The sequence below is a fragment of the Peromyscus californicus genome, unplaced genomic scaffold, assembly GCF_007827085.1.
Source record: "Peromyscus californicus insignis strain IS unplaced genomic scaffold, ASM782708v3 Scaffold_23__1_contigs__length_62951481, whole genome shotgun sequence".
Classification (NCBI taxonomy): Eukaryota; Metazoa; Chordata; class Mammalia; order Rodentia; family Cricetidae; genus Peromyscus; species Peromyscus californicus.
Window position 1 is genome coordinate 40,422,291 of NW_026294534.1, and position 24,515 is coordinate 40,446,805.

The 24,515-nt window shown below is 37.3% G+C and overlaps 1 protein-coding gene across 1 annotated transcript in view; it reads right to left on the minus strand.

Annotated features, from left to right (window-relative positions):
* Tenm3 (teneurin transmembrane protein 3) overlaps positions 1 to 24,515 on the minus strand; it is a 2,633,929-nt gene that overhangs the window by 1,294,575 nt on the left and 1,314,839 nt on the right. Inside the window, 1 exon segment of the mRNA XM_052752285.1 lies at positions 11,600 to 11,762. The gene's annotated coding sequence lies outside the window, so the exon portion shown is untranslated.

A 24,515-nucleotide genomic window follows, 5' to 3' on the forward strand; every position in this document is an offset into this window, starting at 1 on the left:
CTAAAGATGAGTGAAATATATATCCAAATAAATACCTGTGCTCTAATACCCGCAGCATCTGTACTCAAAAAAAAAAAAAAATATTAAACACCAAATCACAACCAAAAAGTCTGTCCTTTGTTAAATACATCAATATATAGCATATTGTCATTTAATGAAATATTGTTCAAAGTCATACAGGCACACATGCACAATACAGCATAAAATCTTCTAGTGAAGCTACAGTTGTATGTGAGCAGCCCATAGTGGAATTGTCAGGATGGAGACGTAGTGAAAGGATGTGTACTGCAGGTGATTGTAAGATGTCAAAATATGGCTAGGCCGGAGAAAAAGAATCATGGCAGTCTGTAGTTGTTGGAGTCAAGGCCGAGTGTCACCATGTGTCTTTTCTTTTGACTGTAAAGATTTTATTTATGTGTATATTTATTTATTTTATTTGTCTGTGTGCTTGGGTGCCTGGTCCCCACTGTGCATGCAGAAGCCAGAGGAGGACATCTGTGTCTCTTGTATCACTCTCTGCTTTTCCTTTTGAGGCAGGGTCTCTCCTTCAACGTGGTTGTTTGTATTTCCTTGGCTAGGCTGGAAGCCTGAAAGCCCCAATGATCCTCCAGTCTCCATGCCCCACAGCATTTGTGGGAACACCTGGTTTGTGATGTGGATACTGTCACCCATACTCTGGACCTCATGAATGCCAAGAGCAAGTACTTCTAACCACGGAGTCATCTCTCTAACCCCTATGTGTGTAATTTTTGTTTGTTTTGTTTTCACAAATAAGATTTCTTTTTTTTCTTCAATTAACTTTTCTTTTTTTTTTTTACATTGACTTATATAGCATGTGTGTTGGGCTGAGGTGAGGGGCATGCCTGTCACAGTGTGCATACGGAGATCTGAGGAAAACTTGCTGGAGTCAGTTCTTCCCATCCCCCTTGTGGGTACCAGGGACAGAACTCAAGTTGTCAGGCTTGAGCCTTCTCACCCACCCACAGATTAAATTTCTCCCTGGCGATACAGGCAGATGTTTTTCTCAAGCAGTGACAGTAATAAATCGTGTCTTTCATGATAACCTTGTAATAATGTACTATTTGGGTAGACATTGGGTGAAATGTACAAATTCTGACCTAAAGGGCTAGATGTCAGAAAACAAAATTGACTATTGAAATGAAAAATCTCATTTTCAAATCATATTAGCTTTGTACCTCTGATTGAGCAGTAATATTTTATCTAGTATAGCAATTTAAGATGTGTTACTTCAGATTCTTTGTGAAAGAGTGAATTGAATATGTTACTTTGACTTCAAGCTAACATTATACAGGAAGATAAAAATTTTCAAGTTTAGAAAGCTATTATTCTTTTTATACACTAATGGTTTGCTGTTCAGTAGGATTTAATTTATGTTATTTTTACAAAATGAACTTCACCATTTTTTTCATGTTTTCTTTAATACATAGGTATGTAGAGCTCAGGATATTTACTAACTAGGTATGTATATGTATGTATGTATGTATATATATATATATTGCAAATGGTATGTAGTCATAATAGGACCACAAAATGAAATTATTTTTTTAAGCTTCCATTTCACACAAGTTAATACTGAAATTCACACTTAAGAGTCTTGCATTTCTCATGTGAATCAGTAGTGGCATGTACACCTTTGCAGTAACCAGCAGCTCTCTAATTGAACTGAACATCTGCTCAACACTAGGGAAATCATGCCTAGTATCTGAAATCCAGCCCACTGCCCAGGGCTAGTGAAGACACGGATATTGGAGGAGAACCCACAAATGCTACTTTACTAAATCAACATAATCCCTGACTACATTCTAAATATTTATTCTTATACCTACAGATAATTCCAGTCCTCACTCTCATCGTGGAAAACTTCTCTTTCCAACAGATGCAATGGACAGAGACCATTATAGAAAACCACAACCAATTGACATGCAGAGTTGTGGGGCCCAGTACCAATAGCTATGTCTACAATGCAACCCTTGCATCTAAGACTCAAAAAGCATTTCAGAAGAGGGGACAGAAAAACTGTAAGAGCCAGATGATCAAGGAGTTTGCTGTGATACCGTATCTCCTAGGAATGTCAGAAGCTACACCCATAAAGTCTGCACCACATGAGCTGATCAAGAACAACACAATAGACATGCTAAAGTGGATGGGAAGAATCTTTGAGTCTTTAATCCTAGACAAAGAACTATAGTCAAGAATACTGACAACAGGAGAGATAGTCTTCTCCAGGATGAGCATACCACTTGGTTATCCAGTATCAAGTGCCCAGTTCTGATAGCACATGTACAAGAAACATTTTACCAATTGATCAGACAGTATTTATGTATTTAAGAATGTGTGTGTGTGTGTGTGTGTGTGTAACAATATTTAATGAAAAAAGAGATCATAATTTGGAAAAGCACAAAAGGAGGGTAATGGGAGGGTTTAAAGGAAAGAAAGGGAAGAGGAACATTATGTGATTATAATCTCAAAAACCAAAAGAAATAATTTTAAAAGATAGTATTAGGTTGTCTCATTATGTTATCTGTAGAGGGTATTAAAATAAGAGGGTGGCATATTAAATCCAAGGAATTTTTCCTCCTTTCAAAACATTACATTGGATTGTTTTCTTTGTAATTGAGCCTTTTCGAGCAACAGATTTCTTTAATTTCACCATAACTCTTGTGTCACATATAGAGTTTCTGCCACGTTTTCCAGTAGAAAAGGAGGCCGGGCGGTGGTGGCACACGCCTTTAATCCCAGCACTTGGGAGGCAGAGGCAGGCGGATCTTTGTGAGTTCAAGGCCAGCCTGGTCTACAGAGCGAGATCCAGGAAAGGCACAAAGCTACACAGAGAAACCTTGTCTTGAAAAACCAAAATAAGTAAATAAATAAATAAATAAATAAATAAATAAATAAATAAATAAATAAATAAAGAACATAGTGTAAGGGGCCCCAGTAAGTCTGTTTTGATGAATTATGTCCTTAAAGACATACCCTGTATGTGGTTTGAAATGTATTGATCAGTAGCGACTGTTTCTGTAATGCACATTCTCTTGAACTTCCTCTGAAGTGACAGAGTTTAATCAAGAGCCCTGAACAAGGATTGACTACCAAGAAGTAGACAGTATAATGGAGTTGGCCAGAACTTCCAAAATAAATGATGATTTTAAACTCGCTAGAAACTCTGAGGTCTGTGTTTACACTGCCTTCTTTGATTTGTATCTTTCATAATAATATGCTTAACAAAGGGGTTATTATGTGACTGGCTTGAAGCTCGTATCAAGCCCTTTGGCATTTACCTTTCTGTGTGCTATTGAATATTAGGAAATTAAATATGAGCATAAAGCATTTTTGAAATACCACTTGCACTATTTTAGAATCTGAGCTTCTTTTCTTTTGTAAAATATGTACTCCAAATAAACTCTCTATATGAAGTTAAAATCACTCTCTCTGGCCTTGGTTTGTCCCATCTTCACTCAGGCTGTTAAGAAACTCCAATACCTTTAGGATTCCTGTATGGATGTCATTTATTAGATATGAATTACTCTACTAAATATACAAACAAAAAATGAAGTGTCTCCCACAAAGAAATGAGCTATACATAGTTACATACTTCTCAAATGCCTGTCATTCTATGGATAATTCTTAGGGAAATTCCTAACTGATTCCAAGAATATACTGTTATGATGTCTCAAGCCTAAAAATCCATGTTACTCTTCCAAAATATTTTAAACAGAAACAATAAACAGTGTGTGTTAGGCCTTACCCTCTCTTAGGAGTGGATGGGGGTAGGGTGGGGTGGCGGTGGGGGTCAAGAAGGAGGAGGGAAGTGAGAGGGAACTGGGGTTGGTATATAAAATGGAAAAAAGGACTTTTAGATTAAAAAAGTGCAATGAGAAAAAATTCAGAAAAAAAAACAATTTTAATGCTATTCTGAAACCTTATAATTTAAAAACTGTATCAATAACCTTCAATCACGAATAAAATTGAATATTTAACCTCAATACTAACAAGACTTGCTTTATCTATTTCTCAGTTCATAATGAACCCAAGTTACTATGATGGAAGCTTTGCTGTATGGTCTTAGACTCCTGTCTCCTGGTTTGTCTGTCTAAGATCCTCCAAAGAAAATGACAAATTTTGACAAAATTTGCTTCAGCAGCTTGAATTTCCCCAGAACTCATAAATCACTTGTTTATTCTTTGCTTTTAAACTCTTAACTACTTCATCTCCATTATGTCAACATTGGAATAAATTGGTTTAAGAACTTGCATTGAATAGGTTAATGGTTCAGGCCTCTCCAGACAATCCAAAAATGGATTGAGATTTCATATGTCAGCGATCAGAGTGTGTGCTTTGCCATTCCACAGAATCCAGTCTCAGTTCTGTTATTCAATAGCTAGCTGAAGATCTGAAAGTTCAAAATAAACTTCATTCAGTATTTTTTTCATAATATAAAAATCTCAGCCACGCGGTGGTGGCGCACGCCTTTAATCCCAGCACTCGGGAGGTAGAGGCAGGTGGAACTTTGTGAGTTTGAGGCCAGCCTGGTCTACAGAGCGAGATCCAGGAAAAGGCGCAAAGCTACACAGAGAAACCCTGTCTCAAAAAACCAAAAAAAAAAAAAAAAAAAAACCCAAAAAAATCTCAGAACATTAGTGAATGAATCACTATCAGATGGGATAAGCCTTGTGCAGTATCCAGATGCCATTTCTATATAGAGGTATCTTCAGTGAAAACTCACTGACTTTCCCTTTCCTAATCTTATGACCCTGTTGTGATTGCTGGAAATTGCCCACGTTCTAAAATCTCTTTTATTATTTACTTTTCTTTTTACAACAAGGTGTCTCTCTCTATATGCATACTTGTATGTTTATGTGTTTGTGCATGCATAAATATGTATATTGTATGTGTCTATAAGTTAAGCCCATTACTTTCAGACTTTTGAAATTTTTGTGGAGTTTTAAAAACTTCAATGAATACATTTTACAAGAATAAACTAATTACACCATCTTTCATCTCCTAATGCTTCCTTACATTAGATTAGCACTGACGATATCTATATGATATGCAAGTAACTAGATATTACTTAATTTAAGTATAATTTTAAAGGGCTGAATTTTTGCTCACAAGGATCCCATTAGGAATAGCAACTTAAAAGGTGATACCTCTAAATAATAATCCAGTTATTAAACTTGGAAATGCTAGATCATTTAATTGTTTCCTTGGGTTTAATGTTTTATAGGCCTTTGTTTAATGTTATCCAAAGATCTTTTTATTGTACTTAAAATGTTGCCAGACAAAGGCCTCTGCTCAGTAGGCATCATGTGTTGAGCTTGTTAGAACATTCCCATTTCTGAGACTGATTATTGTGTTTCCTGGTTTTCTAACTTTGGAGTCCAAAGTATCAGAAACAGGACTGAAAATGGGTGCCAAGGAGAATCTTTCTCTTCTTGATTCACCTGGAGTAGCAAGCTTCCCTTCTGTTCTGGACTTGTCCTCACACTATGTGAGGATATAAACAAAGCATTCTATATTTCCAAAAATAATGTATTACAGGTTCTTTTTTTTTATAATTTGTAAGTAAATTTTGTTTAGTACCTATGCTGACACAGGTTCTTTCTCAGGCACTGTCCATGCCATTAGATAAGGTTGTCTGTGTGACTAGATGTTAAACCAATAAATATTTGGGGCTGAATGAACTATAGGCAGGTTTAATTTGGTATTCCAGCCAGATGTTGATAAGGGACCCCTTGATGGTATCACAAAATTCATGGCACCCTGGAGGTAGGATACGGTGTGGTTTTCTTTAGGGAGTTCTTTTGAATGACTCTGCTTAACATATCGGCATACTGGTTATATAAGACGTACAGCAGAAAAGTCATAACAATAGTTGCATTAGCATCTACTTGCTAGATACCTCACATGGGACAGTTAATGTCACCCTCCTCTTCCATTCATCAAACTTCATTAGCTCACATTAGAAACTTTTACTTTTATTCCCATCATACAAGGGAGGAATTTCAGGGATGACTGTGTCCTTAGCATTCCTAGGAGGACTAGCTAGGAGTGGTATAACCACATTTCAAACCCTAGACTTCACGATCACTCAACCCAAAGGATCAGCTGGACCACTCTACGAAGACTGCCCAAAGAGAATTAGTGAAGAGCTTGAAGCCCGTGATGAATAAGACTGACTGGTGGGCATAGTTAGATGAAGGGAAGACTTGCCTGTTCCTTCTCAAGACACTCAACATAGACAAGCACGGACTAAGAAAACAGAGCTCTATATGAGAGATCCTATTTGTGCATGCTTATTGACAGTATTCATACATGCTTGTACACTTTCTATTTGCTTTATTATGGCAAGAGGGGCTTATATTTAAATATCTTTCTAGTTAACCATGCCTCTCTATGCTTCTTTTCGTTGCTATCAGCAACTACAGACATTTTCATGAGCTTAAAGTTTTGGCAACTGACTGTTCCCGTGCCAATCCAATCATCACCACAATTTCATCTTTGTTGTTACTGGTGGTGTTTCTTTTCTTTTTTTCTTTTCTTTATTTTATTGGTTGATTTTGGAGTCAGGATCTTGCTATGCAGCTGAGAATGAATTTGAGCTTCTAATTCTCACAACTTTACCTTCTGAATGCCAGGATTACAGAATTATGTAGTACTGTGTGTAGCCAGAGTTTTCTTGCCTGGCCCACGGTCAGGACAAATCTCTCTCACCACCAGTCCCACAGCCGCTCAGACCCAACCAAGTAAACACAGAGACTTATATTGCTTACAAACTCTATGGCCATGGCAGGCTTCTTGCTAACTGTTCTTATATCTTAAATTAACCCATTTTTATTAATCTATAAGTTGCCATGTGGCTCATGGCTTAACAGTATCTGAACATGTTTCTTATCACAGTGGCTGGCAGCATCTCTGTGACTCAGCCTTCCTGTTCCCAGAATTCTCCTCTCTGCTTGTCCCACCTATACTTCCTGCCTGGCCACTGGCCAATCAGCATTTTATTTATACAGAGCGATTTCTACAACAACTGAGGATCAAACACGAGGTTTTGCAAATGCTATTCTGACACTTTACCAATTGTTCTAAAACATCAGTCCATCCGTTTCCTGATGGTTACATTTTTATTGGTCTTTTCCATCATTCCACTTTAGGTCCTTACTCTCAGTATTAAAAAAAAAGATCCGATAGTAGTTATCAATTTTACTTTGTAGTATTAAATTGGGACATCTTAATGACTCGTTCGAGTGCTTTTCCACCTCACTTGTTTGCTCCATTCTTTCATCTACATCTATTCCAGATCCCATCAGAACTGCCTTATGAGGTGCTTTCACATTTTATTTCCTATTATGTTGTGTTTGTGGTCAACCACTTTCCTGCTGCCCTGTGCAGCGACATGTCTTCCGCCCTGTGCAGCGACATGTCTTCCCATTCCTTGGACACGTATATGGAAAATTCCCACCCTAGAAGAACAGATCCAAAAATACGGAGGAAAATCAGGTAGAACTTCCTACCTAGAAATTGCAGCTTCCGTCTTTAATTTCACACCCAATTTTAGAAAGCGTTGTCTAAATTTGCTGATCCTGCTTCTTCCTCTGTCATTCATGGACTAATGTCCCTTAATATGGATTTCTGGCACATTCTTTTACAAAAGCTCTGTTGCAAAGGTAAGTAATGATAGCCTTGTTTAATATGAGGGATACCACATAACTCAATGTGTCTTTTAGTACCTCTTTGGAAATATTGTCCCTGCCCCCTTGCTTTTTTTTTCCCCCACGGTATCTCTTCACTCTGTATTTCTCCTTTCGCTTTGTCTATTCTGTCTCAGCTTCCTTCAAGGCTGCTTCTCTACCTAACAACTAAAGAATGGAGCTAGTCATAGTAGTCTCTGTTTGGGACTTTTTTTTTTTTTAATCTTTCTATTGTCTCTCCTTTCATAATCTCATTCTCCATCTTGGCTTCAGTTACTACCGAGAAGTCAGTGATTTCAAAGTTACTCATTTGGCCCAGATTTTTGTGGTTCAGGCTGCAGATGAGATACTCTTATGGTTATATCTAGTGTGGTTAACGTAGAGCCATTTCATGATGAACGTAGCTGCAAATATGGCAAGCCAGAATTCAAAGAGTCGTTCCTGGGCCTCGTTGTTCACTTCTTTGCTAGCTCCAGTCAATTCTTTTTCTGAACCAAGAGTGGAATTCTTTGTCTCCATCTCATTCTTAGACCCATGCCACTTTATCCTCTTCTCATATCTGATTTGATATAAAAATTTTCCAGATACATCTTTCTATATGCTCTCTTCCTTTTCATGTCAGCCCATCAACCCCAAGTTATATTATTAATGGAAACCTGGCTATATCATTTCTAAGGCCCCATATGGTTTTCACTGGACCTAGATGGAATGTCAGTTTTCTTTCTTTGGGTCACTAGGATCCTTTGTGACTTTCTCTTCCCTCTTGCCCTGGTATGATCCTGATTCCTTCTCTTTTCCACCTGTTCTGCATTTTTCTGTCACTGCCCTGTGTGCCTTTTACTTCCCCAATCATGCCGGCTAGTTCTCCATCTCAGGAAATTGCCCGTGCTCTTGTGCTTGCTAAATTCAAGTTCTGCTTTTGCTGAAACTCAAGCTTTACATTATCATTTCCTCTTCACCTATCTGATATTGAGAACTTTTCCTGTTATATGCAAGCTTTGGGGAAATTTGTGCTTTACTTCTTCTAACACTCAGATGAACTTGCAATGATAGCACAGAATAGGTGTAAGCTTTAGGACTCCTGACACCTACCAACAAGATTCCTGGCACATAAATATTTGTTAAGTAGAACAGCGGTGTTTACATTAAACTTCTTTAACTAAAGACTAAAATTACTTTTCTCATGCATTTCCTTTGTTGCCATCATTCACATTAATTATAGCTTGCAACTAAAAATTATTAAAGTGATGCATTGAAAGTGAGATTTTCTTTCTTCCCAGCGACACCACATATTATAGCAACATTTCGTTACAGAACTGTGCATCTGAGCTTCAAAAGAAGATCCACAAAGTACATTTTGATGTTTTCTCTACTTTCTAATAAGAGAAGATGTCAAAACATAAAATGAGATTTAAATGATAATAGGAGATATGAAAAGCCTGTGTCCTCTGAACAAGCTCCATTTGAACTTGATATTCAAACTCCCAGATTAGCAATGTAATGTAGCATTGAACCTCCCTTGCCCTTTTCCACATAGTAAATTACTAATATCCAGGGTAAAATGAAAATCGTTAGGGAAAAGGATAGTTTTGCCTTTTGTTTTAAGGTCTTTCTATCTCTAGAAGGAAAACTGTTGTGTGCCTCTGAGTATTATTTAATCTCTGAAAATTTAAAGTGCCTCTAACGCATGTTTCTTAGATAACTAACTACAAAGATGCTCTCATAAATACTAGGAACCCTTGTATTGATTCACAAGGACATTTATATAAAGGAAATACACATCTGATTAGAAATGATCACACACCCGATCACAAACAGGCAGATGTCAGAGGATTCTGTGGAAGTTTATGGCTTGAAAGGAGTAAGCTTTATCTGTAACAAGAAGTCTCGTAGGTTGTTAACTTATTTATGTATTCTCTGAGCAAACTGCATCATTTAAGGGCAACATTGCTACTTATTACTAATTTGATGACTCATTTGACTTAAACATTCCATTCAATACATTGACTGTAAATGTATATTTACTCATGTATCACTTTACTCAGGAGAAAGATTTTCCTTAAACACTGGAAAACTTGGATTTCATCAGTGGAAAAATATTGCGAACGCTTTATTCGCATCATCAAAAAGTCTACAAAAAGTCTAAAGAGATGGTACAACAGTTAGGAGCACACATCTGTCTTTCAGAGACTGAAGTTTGACTCCAAGAACCCAGGTTGAGTAGCTAAAAATTGGGTAGCTAAAAATTGCCTGTAATTCCAAACCCAGAAGTCCAGAGGATCTAACTCCCTCTTTTGGCTTCTGCTGGCACCGATATTTATGTATACACTCCCTGCCCCCACCACACACATACACATAATTAAAGGCAATAAAATAGGTCTTTATGAAAGGACATGTGAAATGAACCTCTTCCTTAAATATATGGTTTTTCTAACTTCGAATTTTTTTTTTACTGACACTTGCTTTTCCTCTAACAATTTTATTACACATTTCTCTTCCTTTCCTTTTTGAAATGATTAGGCTGCCTGCAGTACTTGTTTCTAAAATCAAATCTATTCTACGTTTATTAGTTTGGCTCAACCCACCAGCAATATTGAAAGTGACATATACCATATTTCTTAAAGATGGTAGTGAACCTGGACTCCACGCTTCTGCCAAAGCACTCCTGTTCATGATTTTATGATGGTATTTTTAGTTTCTAGTAATTTGGGAAAAGGTGATAGGTGACAAGTCAGAAATAAAGTGTAACAATATGGTATCCAGCTCCATCTATATATAACACCTAGAAAATGTATAGAAAATGCATTTCCATTCCAATAACACCTGTGACATTTAGACATTCTATAGAATTTCTGCTTTCAGTCTTTGCCTATATCATATGCAGGAACTAGTTTTCTCTAAATATAGTCAGAGACCTTAAACTAGTCAGACACTTACGGGGTATATGGTGCAGTGAATCATAAATTTGTGTGCATTTATACCCTTTATAATTCTGGTTTATAAATGGGTTAATAATATCAGTGTCTTATTTGGAAAAACAAACTTCAAACCAAGAAACTCAGTGGCAACTTGAGCTATATAAAACTTCCACTTTACAATGTAATCATGATCTTTGTGTCCAACAATACTCCACCAATAAAAGTTATATTTGCATGATTTACATATCATATCTTCTGGGATACATTTCCTTTTGTGTAGTTGGAGACAACTGGCTCACTAGCACAGCAAATATCCCTGATTTACATTTAACAATCACGCTAGCAAATGGCAGGTTTTCATTCACACAGTTCACCACTTCTTCTAGACTTTTCTCCTGGCAACATTTTATCTTTCCCTTTTAGGAAGCAGAGCTATTCTGCATTTTATCTCTCTTCTATATAAAATACTAATAAATAATTACAGGGTCTCAAAGCCCTTGTCAACTGAACCCTTGACAACATCTATATTTAAATAATTTAAAAATATATGTTATGCTAATTTTTACTTATTTATTTATTTTTTATTAAGTAATTTTTTTTATTCATTTTGTATACCAATGACAGATCCCCCTCTCTTCCCCCATTCTGTTCTGCCAGCCTTCCCCTACAATTCATCCTCCATTCCCTCCTCCAATTTTTAATGTACAGAATAGCCCCTCTCTCTCTTGTTCTATCTCTCCCTTTCATTTCTGAAGTTTTAGTTGTAACATTATGCACATGCTCAAAACATGGTCAAGTGAGGTATCAATTCATTTCTGAAAGGAGACTGATTGCAAGCAAGGTATAGAGCAGGGAAAAAGAGAAGTGGTAATATGTTGACAGATCCTGTTGAAACAAATGACTGAAAAGTCCATAAAGAGTTCACCCAGAAAATGAGGCTATCAAAGCACCTGCCCACACACAGACACTTACCGCTGCAAGGCCTTCCCTGGAGATTCTTGGTCAGTTCCAGTGTAGACCGTCTGCCAGCAAACTCAGCGTGTTGTGCCTCAGTCTGCTGGCCTGTCACAGGTGTAAAATAGTGGTCGCTTGGTCACTCAGCCTAGGGTCTTCTTTATAGGTATCAGATCTTCACCTGGAGAGAGAAGAGCATGACGTATGTAGGGACCGGTACTTCAATATCTTGCTCAAGAATTACGCACAAATAAAAAAGAAAAGGCAATGATAATTCCTATTGCCTGTATCATAACTTTATGAGTTTCAATGTTTTTTAATGAAATATAACTGTGCATTTGTGGCTTTATACATTTTTCACTGTATATGAAGATAACACACCAAAAACATGTGTTTGGTGGTAGTTAAGTAGCAAATCCATTAAGACTCTGTTTCTTGTCATGTTGGCACTGGAATGAATCTTGTTAGCTATCCAAGTTGCAGTGTTGAGTCTAATGCAAAGATGTATTGGTGTGTATCTAGCCTGCTCACTTTATAATAGTATATTAAGATTCTGTAACAAAAAATGAAAAGAAATTGGGCATAGAACAAAAGATTTTCCTCCTAACAATGGTTATTACTCTATAAGAGTAAGGAGAGGTCACACTCCAACATACCAGAGAAGTCTCTTCTTCTCTTGCATTACATTCATGGTTACCTCTTTGGTACATCAGGGTACCTCTGCCCTCTCCCTTCCTCCACCACAAGGAAGGCAAAATAAATTGCCTGATTGCCTGATGAGTTTCCTTAAAATGTGAGTAATTCTAGGACTAGAATTCTTTTTTCTCTCTCCTTTTTTCCCTGAGAGTTGACTTCAGAAACTATACATTCCTTGTAGTTTTTTCCTTATGACATAGATATATTCAGAGACAAGTACTATTGGTGATAGGTGATAAAGATAGATAAGAGGAAAACACAGTTGGTGTGCATTCAGCTCAGGAGAGAAATGGAGATGGCCAATGTCTCATTTCACAGTCATGGTCAGGTATCTCCTCTCTCTCTCTCTCTCTCTATCTCTCTGTCTCTCTCTGTCTCTCTCTCTATCTCTCTCTCTCTGTCTCTGTCTCTGTCTCTCTGTCTCTGTGTGTGTGTGTACATTCACATGTGCATGTATGCATACTTGCACATGTGTACGTTTGTATAAGTGATCTTGTCTATGAGGTAATGTGGACTGACCAGACATTAATCTGCAGGATGCCTCTTCAATTGCTCTCTACCTTATTTTTGATATTGGTTTCTCATTGAACCTTGAGCTTGTCCTTTTGGGTACACTGGTTGACCAGCATGACTCCAGGATCTCTCTTTCTTCACACCCTCACTTGCACCATGTTCACAAATGCACACCACAGATTATGTAGAGTTGCATGTGGTTTCTGGTTACCCAAACTTACATTTCAACAATAAGTACTTTCCTCATTGAGCTCCTAAAACCTTGCTTTTTCATGGTCCCTTAAGACATTAGTGGAAGGTTAACATAGATAAGGATATATATTGTTAGCCAGCTCCTAGTAATATATTCTGGGGTAGTATTTTGATGCATGCACACAGTAAAGGGTTATTAGTTTTAGTTACTTATTATATATATATATAATACTTTAGTTACTTATGATATATATATATATATATATCACTTTAAATACATATAACTGCCTTGTTATTAAAACACTCAAAATTTTTCACCTAGCCATTTTGAAATATACAATATATTAGTGGCTATAGTTACCCTACTTTGATATAGAACTCAAAATTTATCACTGTTATCTGTAACTTTGTATCTGTTGGCTAATTCTCCCTATCTCCTTCTCAGTTCATCCTTTTAAGATGTGGGTTTCCAGTTTATTATCAAAAAAAATTTCCTGAAACTTAGAGATGCACTGCAGCTCTTGAATGTAGCCTTCCTTTCCCTTTGAATATTGGAAGTTAATATTCTTTATTAAGTGAGCACAAAAGAATAACTAGATCTGGTGCAGGTGAGATAGCTCAGTCAGTACAATGCTTTCCATGCAAGCAGGAGAACCAGAGTTCAATGACCAGAACACATGTAAAAGGCCAGGTATGGTGGCAAACTCTTCTAATCCCAGTGAAGAGCAAATAGAGATAGATAATCCCTGGGGCTTAGTGGCCAGCCAGCTGATCCAAACTGTCAAGCCCAGAACCCAGAGAGAGAGACCCTATCTCAGAAATAAACAAAACAAAACAAAACAACCCATGATGGGTGGTACCTGAAGAGAAACGACACCCAGGGTTGTCCTCTGTCTTTCAGACTCACATTCAAGTAACACATCGACAACATACTCATACACACGTGTAACTGCGCACATGCAGAAAAATGTCCTTACACATACACAACTCAACAACAACAAATATAATAAGTGCATCAAGAAAACAATAAAATTACTAGCTTCAAATTCATACAAAGTTTTAACATATACTATATATATATATATATATATATATATATATATATATATATATGTATGTATATATGTGACACGAACTAGTTTTGGAGAAGGAGTTTCACCATGCTGTTTATTTTCCTAATATATGCACGTGTACATAGACAAAAGCACCTCACTGTTCTTTACTTCCAAAGTGTGAATTCCTGGACAGATTGCTGCTCTCAGTCCCAGTGAGGCAATGAAATATTGGGGCCTTCATGTCATTTTCTTTTTCAGAGTTTGGGTACATTGCCAGCCTGTAATGAAGATTATAGCTAAATAAATGACTCAATAGTCAACCTCCTAGTAATGGTTGTATTTAGCTTTTAGGGTAATCGTAACTTCACTGTGGTATTAGTAATCTCATCAACTTTTTGGTTAGGGATGGATAAATAACTAGCTTTTAGTATGTAAATTACCAACAAAAACGTTTTGCAGAAAATGGGTCAGGTTAGAGATGTAAATGAGGCCTAAAATGTCTCATTAGGTTTTGAATTGCCTTTTTTTTTTTCCCCAAGCATTATAAATCTTGTGAGCTTTTGGGGTAATTTTCTTGCTTGAATAAGTTAGTAAGGTCTTTTCCAATAATAAATGAACAAAAATACCTCTAAAACTAATTCTGCTTGAAAAGACAGAACAAATTGAATGTTGAAGTATCATTTATTAGAAAGTTAGCCAATATTTCTGTTTCCTCGTATTTTCAGATAATAAGGTACCCAAGGCATGAACAAAGATGCACAGATTTCACCTGCATCACAGTGCTCAAGGAGGAAGAGAAATCCCCATCGGTGGCTCATGTTTAAAGTCAGTTGTCCAGTTGAAGGTGCTTGTCAGACTTGGGTACAGATCATTGGGGACAGAGTATGAATCTTACATTTGGTGAAGAAATAGATCATCTTTGATTGTGGAGAATGTCTCCTTTATTGTTTTCTACTAGGGCCCGTTTACCCTGCTCGTTACTAAAACACGTTCTCAGAACGGATGCTCAGTAAAATTATGATCTCCCCAACAGTGCAGCTCTTGGGCCAGTGTATGCTCTGGGGTGACAACTGTGGGCATATAAACCAGGCGGGTCTACTTTAGGTCTTATGAGACTCTAATGAAACAGTGTCATACCAGAGTGAGGCTGGCAGCAGCAGGCAGTTTAACACGTCCACCTTTAACCATGCTAGTTTCTACTCCACAGACCACTAATTTACAGAGGTCTAAATTGGCCTCGTGTGACAAACGCATGAAGTGTTAGTTGGGTATGTGTTTATCTGTCACAGCATTGCCAATGTTTAGGACAGTTTAACATATCACACTCATGACAGGGGGCTGAATTTTTTGTTACTATGAAAGCTGTAACATGTGAAATATGCAATTACAGCAACTACCTATATTTAACAAGCTTAAAAATATCTAAAAGGGCCAGGCAGTGGTGGCACACGCCTTTAATCTCAGCACTCAGGAGGCAGAGGCAGGCTGATCTCTGTGAGTTAAGGCCAGCCTGGTGTACAAAGTGAGTTCCAGAACAAGCTCCCAAGCTACACAGAGAAACCCTGTCTCGAAAAGATAAATAAAAAATCTAAGAGATCATCAATAGACCTGCTGTCATCATTTGGTTTGTTTCTGTTCAGGGGCCAGTTGAGGATAAAAAAAAAAAAATCCATGATTATGAAATTGCATTAAGAGAGTTTTCAGCCAGTACTACTACCTGGACTCTCAAGAAAATCAGCTCTGAAATGCCCACTGAAGTGATTTCCCACTTCTCCATCCTTTATATTTCTCAACAGTAAGCCTTCTAAGGGATCTTTGCAAAAGAAGTGTGGTGGTTTGAATAAGAATGGCCACCTTAGGCTCCTGTCTGGGAATGCTTGCTCCTTATGGAGAGGTACAACTTGACAGGAATTAGGAGGGTAGTCTTGTTGGGGTAGGGGTGGCCTGGTCAAAGAAGCATGTCAGTGGGGGTAGGCTTTGGGGTTTCAAATAACCGAAGCCAGTCCTAATGTCTTCTTCCTGCTGCCTGCTGATCTGGATACTGAACTCTCAGCTACTTCTCCAGCACCATGCCTGCCTGCATACAACCTTGTTCCCCATCAAGAGGACTAAACTTCTGAAGCTGCAGGGAAGTGCCTAACTAAACACCTTCCTAAGAGTTGCCATGGTCATGGTGTCTCCTCACAGCGATAGAACACTGACTAAGACAAGTTTTTTTTTTTCTTTTCTTAATATCTTTTATCTTATATATCACGTTCTTATAGTTGAGATTTTACTATTCCATTATTTTATACACAAAGAAAAGATAGGAGATAATATTCTTCACAAAGTCTTTTCATCGTAATTGGCTTGTATTGCCTACTAAAGTTTTATAGGTAAGTAAGAGGTATCCCCATGTGGTTTAGAAAAGGATAAGGGAGGAGATGACAGAAGGCAATGAGGATGTTCAGCGCCATCTAAGGGGGTTAAAACAAGAGAGCCACTCAGGTGTTCTGCAACTGTGTCAGGGCATGTACTATGATGGAAGACAGTTCAGTAGACAGGACAGATCATTTGAGAGTGAACTATGCATCCCAACATATATTTATATGGTCTATATACCATCATGTCGCCTTTTATTCTCCTCCCTACTAAAATTATACTGTTGGCCTCCTGAAATTTCACACAGATTTACTTCTCACTCCTGAGTCCTCAGAGTATTCTTTACATTTTTATGCTAGTTACATGTTTCAGACGATCTGGAAATCTCTCTCACGAACTTGTCAGCACCTTCATTCAAAGTCCAAATTTCTAGGCTTCAAGGGAGCAAGAAGCATAGTCCCTGATTATGTTACTCACATTCACTAACTTACCTCTCTTTCATAAATGCAGAAGAGACCAGTAATTATTTGTGCAATTTACTACCTATCATATCCCAGGCATCCATTTTATCCCTCAAACATTCACACAGTAAGTGTCATTGATTATTAGCCCCATTCTGTAGAATAAGATACAGAGAATGTAGGTTCCCTAACCAAGATTATGTCCTATGTGGTGGTATTAGAATGAATTTGGGTGAAATGATTTCAATCAGGGCTGTGTTATACAGGATAAGCACAGAGACTCTGCAAAAATACATGTTCCTTTAACTCAGTCTGGCTTCTAACATATGCTTCCCCACACATTGGGAATCCATCCTTGCTATTGGTTCTTAGTCACTGTGCTTCACATGGAGATCCCACAATATAGCTGGCTCTTTCTCCTTGATATACACAACATCAGGTAGATTTGATGATCCATACTAAAAACTCAGTGCATATTTGTTGCACTGATGAATATTCCATACTCAAAAGCAGCCTGTTATCAAGGGGAACAGATACATAGAGAATATCTTTCCCTGTCTTCCTCACTTCGGGCTGTAGGTCTTCAAATTGAAGACCAGTCCATTACTATTGTTCCTGTTACAGCTTGAATGTGAAATGTTCCCCATACAGTCATGTGTCTGAACACTTGGTCTGTTAGTACTATTTTATGAAGCAGCAGACCTTTTGTGGCATCATAGACCAGGATAGGCTGGCCTTGAGGATTATCGTGTGTCCCTGCTTCTGGTCCTGTTTCTGCCTCCTGATGTACCAAATATGGAGCTGTTGCCTCGCTTGCCTGCCACCATAACTCTTCAAAGCCTTTCCTGCTATGATGGGCTGAAGTCATCTGCTGAAAGAAGTGATCCCTAACTCGTTTAGTCACAGTGACATGAAGGTGACTAATATAATCAAAAATAAGATTTATCTTTTCTGTCATTCGTTTGTCTTTTAAGCATATAGGTAGCCCAGTGGTACAGTCGATCAGATCCTATCTGCTCACTGGTTGGAAAAAGTCTGTCAGGCCGCCTGAGCAGCCATGTGATCAGATTTTCAGATCTGACTTAAGTCCCGCTCTGTAATACAACTATGGACATTCATATAATTAAAGATCTACATTTAAGAGAAGATGGAGTAAAATGCCCACCTTCCCGGTATGTGTTCATTGTCAGGATTGTAACTGTAATCTTATTTTTAAAACATGTGCTCATTTACTTGTGTGGATGTGTGTGTTCCTTAGGGTGTCTGTGTGCTCATGTGCATTCTGGAGCCTGCAGAGGTCAGAAACGGACATCAGATCCCTTGGAACTGGAGTTACAGGCAGCTATTAGGCATCGTGTGGGTGCTGGGAATTGAACACAGGTTCTCTGCAAGAAAATTAAGTATTCTTAACTGCTGCCCCATTTCTCTAGTCCTGTAACCCAAATCTTATTTTAATACTGTTCCTGTGCGTACTTCTCATCATGTTTCACAATACAGAGTAGATCATGGCTGGGTGATGGGGCACATCAACAGTAGACATGACAAATGTCTAGGGTTGTTCCATTTTCAGAATGACCCAACTTAATTTTATTTCTCAGTGTAAATGCTTATGTTAATGCATATCTAAGTTTTTTTTTGTTTTGTTTTGTTTGTTTGTTTTTTGTTTTTTCGAGACAGGGTTTCTCTGTGTAGCTTTGCGTCTTTCCTGGAACTCACTCAGTAGCCCAGGCTGGTCTTGAACTCACAGAGATCCGCCTGGCTCTGCCTCCCGAGTGAAGATACTAATGCTGTGACTTATATGATTAGTTTAATTGTACCCAAACTTTCCCTTTTCAAGGATTTAAAGTCCATATTTCATGCCAAGAGGTGCCTTACTGTAATGGGTATGCCTTATGGTTCTCATCTCTTAGATCCCAGGAACTAGTAGATAAAATGGTGACAGGATAATTCCTGGGAGCTAATTCAGCCAGTTAAAGCAGGAAGAAAATATGGGGCACAACTGGACAGGACAGCAGGTGCTTTAAATTTGCTCCATTTACGTTTATGACATGGGTTAAGAGATTTAACGTCTCCCCAAGTCAGGTCCTTCATCTAAAAATATAGGCTGTTAGACTTGCTATCCCTAAGGTGTCTGCTAATTTGAATGTCCCACTGTAGGGGATTCCAGTTACCACAAGGGACTGGAGAGCATTAATTGCTTCAGAAGTATGTCCACAGACAAATTAGGTCACTTGGGACTGAGAGCGCAGCTTACCTCATAAGATGCTGCGTGTGACTGTCATTTTTCTGTTTTCTATTGTGGCGTCTAAAAAGTTATTTCACTGGATGTATGTCTCCTTTACCAGGATAACTACATTTGCTACTCAAATGGGAAGGAAAACAAATAAAACGGAACAAAAATAAATCCCTGTACCGAATAAACACATTGTAAGCCTGACACTGTGATGTTAGGTGTTGGTCAAAGAAATATCCCGAATTTATATGGCAGCATAACTTTTGGTGAGAGAACAAATTGAATCACACACATGTCCTGATACCCTAAAATGTTTTCCTCTGTTGCTATCATTTTAGTGAGCAAAGTTAAGAGTAACCATTCTATAAGCTATTTTGTTTGATATACATGTGTATTTGCAAATGCTACAATGAGTTGTTGAGTTTAATTTTTATATTTTGGAATTATGGATTTATTTTAAAATTTAGTTTGACTGCAAAAAAAATCCATTGGGTCCTAATATAGCTTAAATTTTGTGTACATAAAAGGAATTTGCTCAGCTTTTTGGTTATTAGCATTCACATAATATTATAATTATTTATGTTCAATTGTTTTACATTTTTAAAACATTTTGATTTTTTATACTATATTTTTCAAACTGAACAATTTTTGAATGCTGTAGATTAGGGCAAAATGTATCATAAATTACCCATATACATTTTGGACATACTTAAATTTAAGTTTTTATTAACTAATTTTTTTCTTAAATTTTTATTCATACAATATATTTTTATGATATTCTTTTCCTAACAGTATGTTTCCTGGTATAAGTTATAGTTGGAAAATCATAGAATAAGCAGAGATGTATTCATGACTATCTTCTGGCCTGAGTGATGATATGTCTATCACTTTCTGATGATTCTGATTAAAAATAAAGATATATTCTTCTTTTACAGATTGCTAAAACCTCAAAGATTATAGGTACACTTATATACTAACTAAGATCATAGATATACTGGTATACTATCTATCCCAACATGGGACAGATTATAAGGCTCTGTGTGAGTAAGAATGAGTAAGCACAGACAAACACACACACACATACACACACACACACACACACACACACACACACACACACACAGAGACAGAGACAGAGACATACAGAGATAGAGACAGAGAGACAGAAAAGGAGAGACACACAGATAGAATTTTTGGAAGTATTGTAAAGTTACAATGAGTACGTGACCAGAGAGGAAAGAAAGGAGTGTGCCTTTAAGAAGCAAAGAACTGAGAATTTACCCCCTTGGATTATGTTGGAAAGCCCAAACAGACTAAACTCCAAACTACCCTTCACTATTAGCAAAGTTTTCTCTAAAGAGCTTAATAAAATTTTAGTACCTTTACCTAAATCTTTGACCTCAGAATGTAATGGGAAGTGGAAGAGACAGAGGGAGGGAGGGAAGGAGGGAGGGAGGAGAAAAAAATGAAGATGCCCTCTTTCTGGTAACTCACCCTCCAATTTTGGACATGAATCTATAAAAAATAGATACAATTCATGTCCTGGTAACAGGGATGTCTTTTGCCACAATGATTTATATGTGAATATGTACCAGTTCTATCAACCTAACACATACATTCCTAGATCTTAAATATTGCTTATGACTGATGCTCTGCATAAATGATTCTTCATTCATTTGATCAAGAATATTTTCCAAATCCTTCTTTGGAATCCTGGTCCCATTATCTGATCAAGTTTCAGAGAGGCATCAAGTTTAACCAAATCTCTTTTCATAAAATGTATATTGCTTTTTCTGCTGAACAAAAATATAGACAACCAACACTTTCTCTTGTAATTTATCTATCACAGATATGTAATCCACATATTAAAAATGCCTTTATTTACTCCTTTACCACATGCTATTTATTAATTTATTTTTCAGTTATCAGAACCAATGTCTAAGCTGCAAAGTGGAAAAAACACTAACAAATAATTATTTCCCCGTAAGGATGTATTGTGAATGAACTGAGAAAAGTAATTATATATATTAAATCTTCTAAAAATTAGAAATAAAACATACAAATGCCTCAAAGAACTAGATGGTAGTTATTAGCCCATAGGATATTTTCTACTTCAATATGGTATATTAAAATAATAAACTCTTTCTTGAAAAATCTAATCCTACCCTGTACTTATTTTTGTTATTTTTAACTTATTTCAATGATCTTCTGACTGCTTGAAATGCTCCAAATATTTTAGATTGAGTTGAGGTCCTCCACCTTAGGCAACCAGTGATCCCTGATCATGACCTGAATCATCTCAAGGATGTAAAGGCACTCATTCATAACACATGTGTTCTGTGGCGGTCCATGCTCGGTGATGTGTTTTACCAAAGAGGTAACACCAAACAAGACATTACGTTTCCCAGGCCATCTCTGGATCTGGGTCTTGTGGAAGCTGAAAGCACTGTCCAGCAGAAAGGATGGACCTGCTCAAGACACTATTTTACACCCGATATGGTAAATGGCAGCCCTGAACTTGTCACTAGCTAAGGTGGCAGTTTGCTTAGCTGACACAATGCCAGAAAGGAGGGGGAAGGCTTGCTGGGAGAAAGGGAGCTGATGGCTACTCTCTAAGGGCAGGGGAGAAAGAGAAAGTAAGGAAACTGTAAATAAATAATACAACACAGTTCTGATGTAAATTTGCAAAAGATGTCAGGAGGGAATGCAAACCGAACACAGAAGACCTTTGTTTCCAACCCTGTGTTTTGACATTTCAGATTCCTCAACAACTTCAAACCATCAGATGCAGCAGAGTGCGACAAAACTTTCTGAAAAGGCACTTTTGTTTGATTTTCTTTCAATGCAATGCAAAGAAAGTCAATTAAAAAATTAGTGGTTATACTACAAAGAAGCAACACAATGATAAAGTATTTTGTCTTACTGTTATGAAAGTATTGAAGATAATACTTATTTTTACTAATTGGACAACTGTTCTCATGATTAAAACTTAACTTGTTTGTGCTATTACTGCATCAACAATAAGAGGGTTACAATATTTTAAAATGCCTCTAAGTGTGAATTTCACAGTGTCAGAAGGGGTCCACCATCCTGCTCTGGGATGAGGTAGTGCATATTACACACTTGGATAACTGTAACTTCATAGACTTCCAAGCAGAGCATTCTTAAGGCTTGAAAACATGTTTGAAGGATAATGCTAAGTGGCATGAGATATAGTTTCCAAAGACTGCACAATCAAGGATCTAAGAATAAAGAAATAAAATTCAGAAAACAGCATGCTAAAAGCCTGTTTCCTCTTTGGTTGTAACAGAATTATGGGGGCTGGGGGGAATAGAAGGAAAGAAAAAATGAAAGAAAAAAGAAAAAGCAGGAAGGAAATTAAATTTCTATTTTCACAGGCAATAACATGTCGTACAATTTGCAATTAAAAATAAATTAGGCACAAAATCTGCAACAGATTGTTTTTAAACTTTCATTAAACCTCTTGAGTTATGCTGCTAGATGCAATGTGCTAACAGAAATGCTAGGGTTGAAATGAGTTTCTGGCATATGAAATAAAACTATGTCTTCAATCTAAAAAATTTAATTTACAGCTTAGCTGATTGGATGTAGCATTTTAACACCACTTTGGAGGTTGAAGAACAGCAAGCGCCGTAATCCGCTGAGTATTTTGATCAGTACCACACAAGCATGTAACATACTTTGTGTTCAAGGGGAACCTTTATCCAGGATGCAAAGCTGGTGCTGAATTATAATCGCATTCAAAAAGATTGCAAGCCTGTGGGTATTAAGCTTTGCACTCCCGAGCTTAGCCAGGATTTAAGCAACCTACTCTGGGACCATACAGTTGATCTGATAAGAGTACTCTGAGACCTTGAAGTTTATTTTTATTAGAAATTTTGCATTCAAGGTCTCAAACATTAGACCTTTTTAGTGCTAATCAAAAGTGTTTTTGTACAAGCTCCAGCAATGACACTTATAAGCAGATGGAAGAGAGAGAGAGAGAGAGAGAGAGAGAGAGAGAGAGAGAGAGAGAGAGAGAGAGAAGGAAGCACAGACACAATGCTTTCCTGCCTGAATGAAAGGAAATCTTGAAGGTCCAAAAACAACTTCTGATGTCTTAGATGTTGTTCCAGATTTCTTTGCTGTATTTGTCTGAAAAAGATTTGTCAGATATTTTCCCTACTTGATTTAAATAACTTATTTAAATGACAGATGCCATCTGCATCAGAAAGAACTCCACTCTTCGGCTGAACTTTTTCTGTTCTGATGAATCAGGGCGTTATTTCTGGGGCAGGTGCTGCTCACACACAGTCTCTAATATGTGATCAAATGGTATGAAGGAAAGAGAGAGCTCAGAATTCAGTTTCATACATGCTTTCATAAAATGATTATTAAATATTTCTGGGTGAAATCTGGTTGAAGAATGACATTAAATAATTATACCAAGGTGGTTCACGCAAAAGTCTTCAGTCTAACATCTTGTATTCTTTTTGTAATCTTTAATGTCTACTGAGTATTTGGGGAGTTATTTCTCTTATACTTAGGTCATTATGATTGAAAAGTTAAAGATCTATAATAATTCCATTAAAGTCTATTTTTTACTCTTATTTATCACTTTTTTTTCCCCACCAGTGAAATTCAACTTACAAGTTTTTCATAAAGGCCCAATAAAAATTTCTTTTCTTTCCACTAAAATAAGGTAACATAGATGTTTTCCAGTCAACGTCTTTATGGATAGAGACTAAGAAATGAATATAATACCTTATTCTGAGTCATGAGGATTAGGTGTGATAGGTTTAAGTGTATTTTCCCATTTTTTTCTATCAACGTAAGTATGTGCCGTCCTCATGATTTCTGTGTTTTGTAGTTTCATCAGCTCAGAGAAAAGACTGGGTTTAATAGAGTCAGAATCAGGAAGAAGGGGTGGCTAGGCTGCCGTTGGATCACTGGTGAAATGTATCTGAATGATAAACAAGCTGAATGGAGTACGCAGATGGATTGTGATAATGGTGGCAATTCCCTGAGCCTGGCCTGAACAACCATATTGTACAGCAAACCCAGTGAGGGTGCACTTGGGGACATAGTCTTCGTTAGCTAGCCGTATGTACACATAAGACAAGTTGGAAAGGGTCCGGGTTTGCTTGAAGAGTTTGGAATTCATCGTAAGGTGACTGGAAGACTTGCAGAATCTTGGACGACTATCTCTGGACAGAATCAAAATCAGCATACAACAGAGGTACCTGTATGCCTGTGCTTTTTGTGGCAATATTTTCAATAACCAAGTTAATGGCATCATACAGCTCCCCAGATATAGATGAAGAAATAAAGACAATGCAATGAGGTACACATACCCAAATGGAGTTTAATTTAGCCCTAAATAAGTAACAAACCACTTTCTGATTGGATTAAAGTCCTGCTTT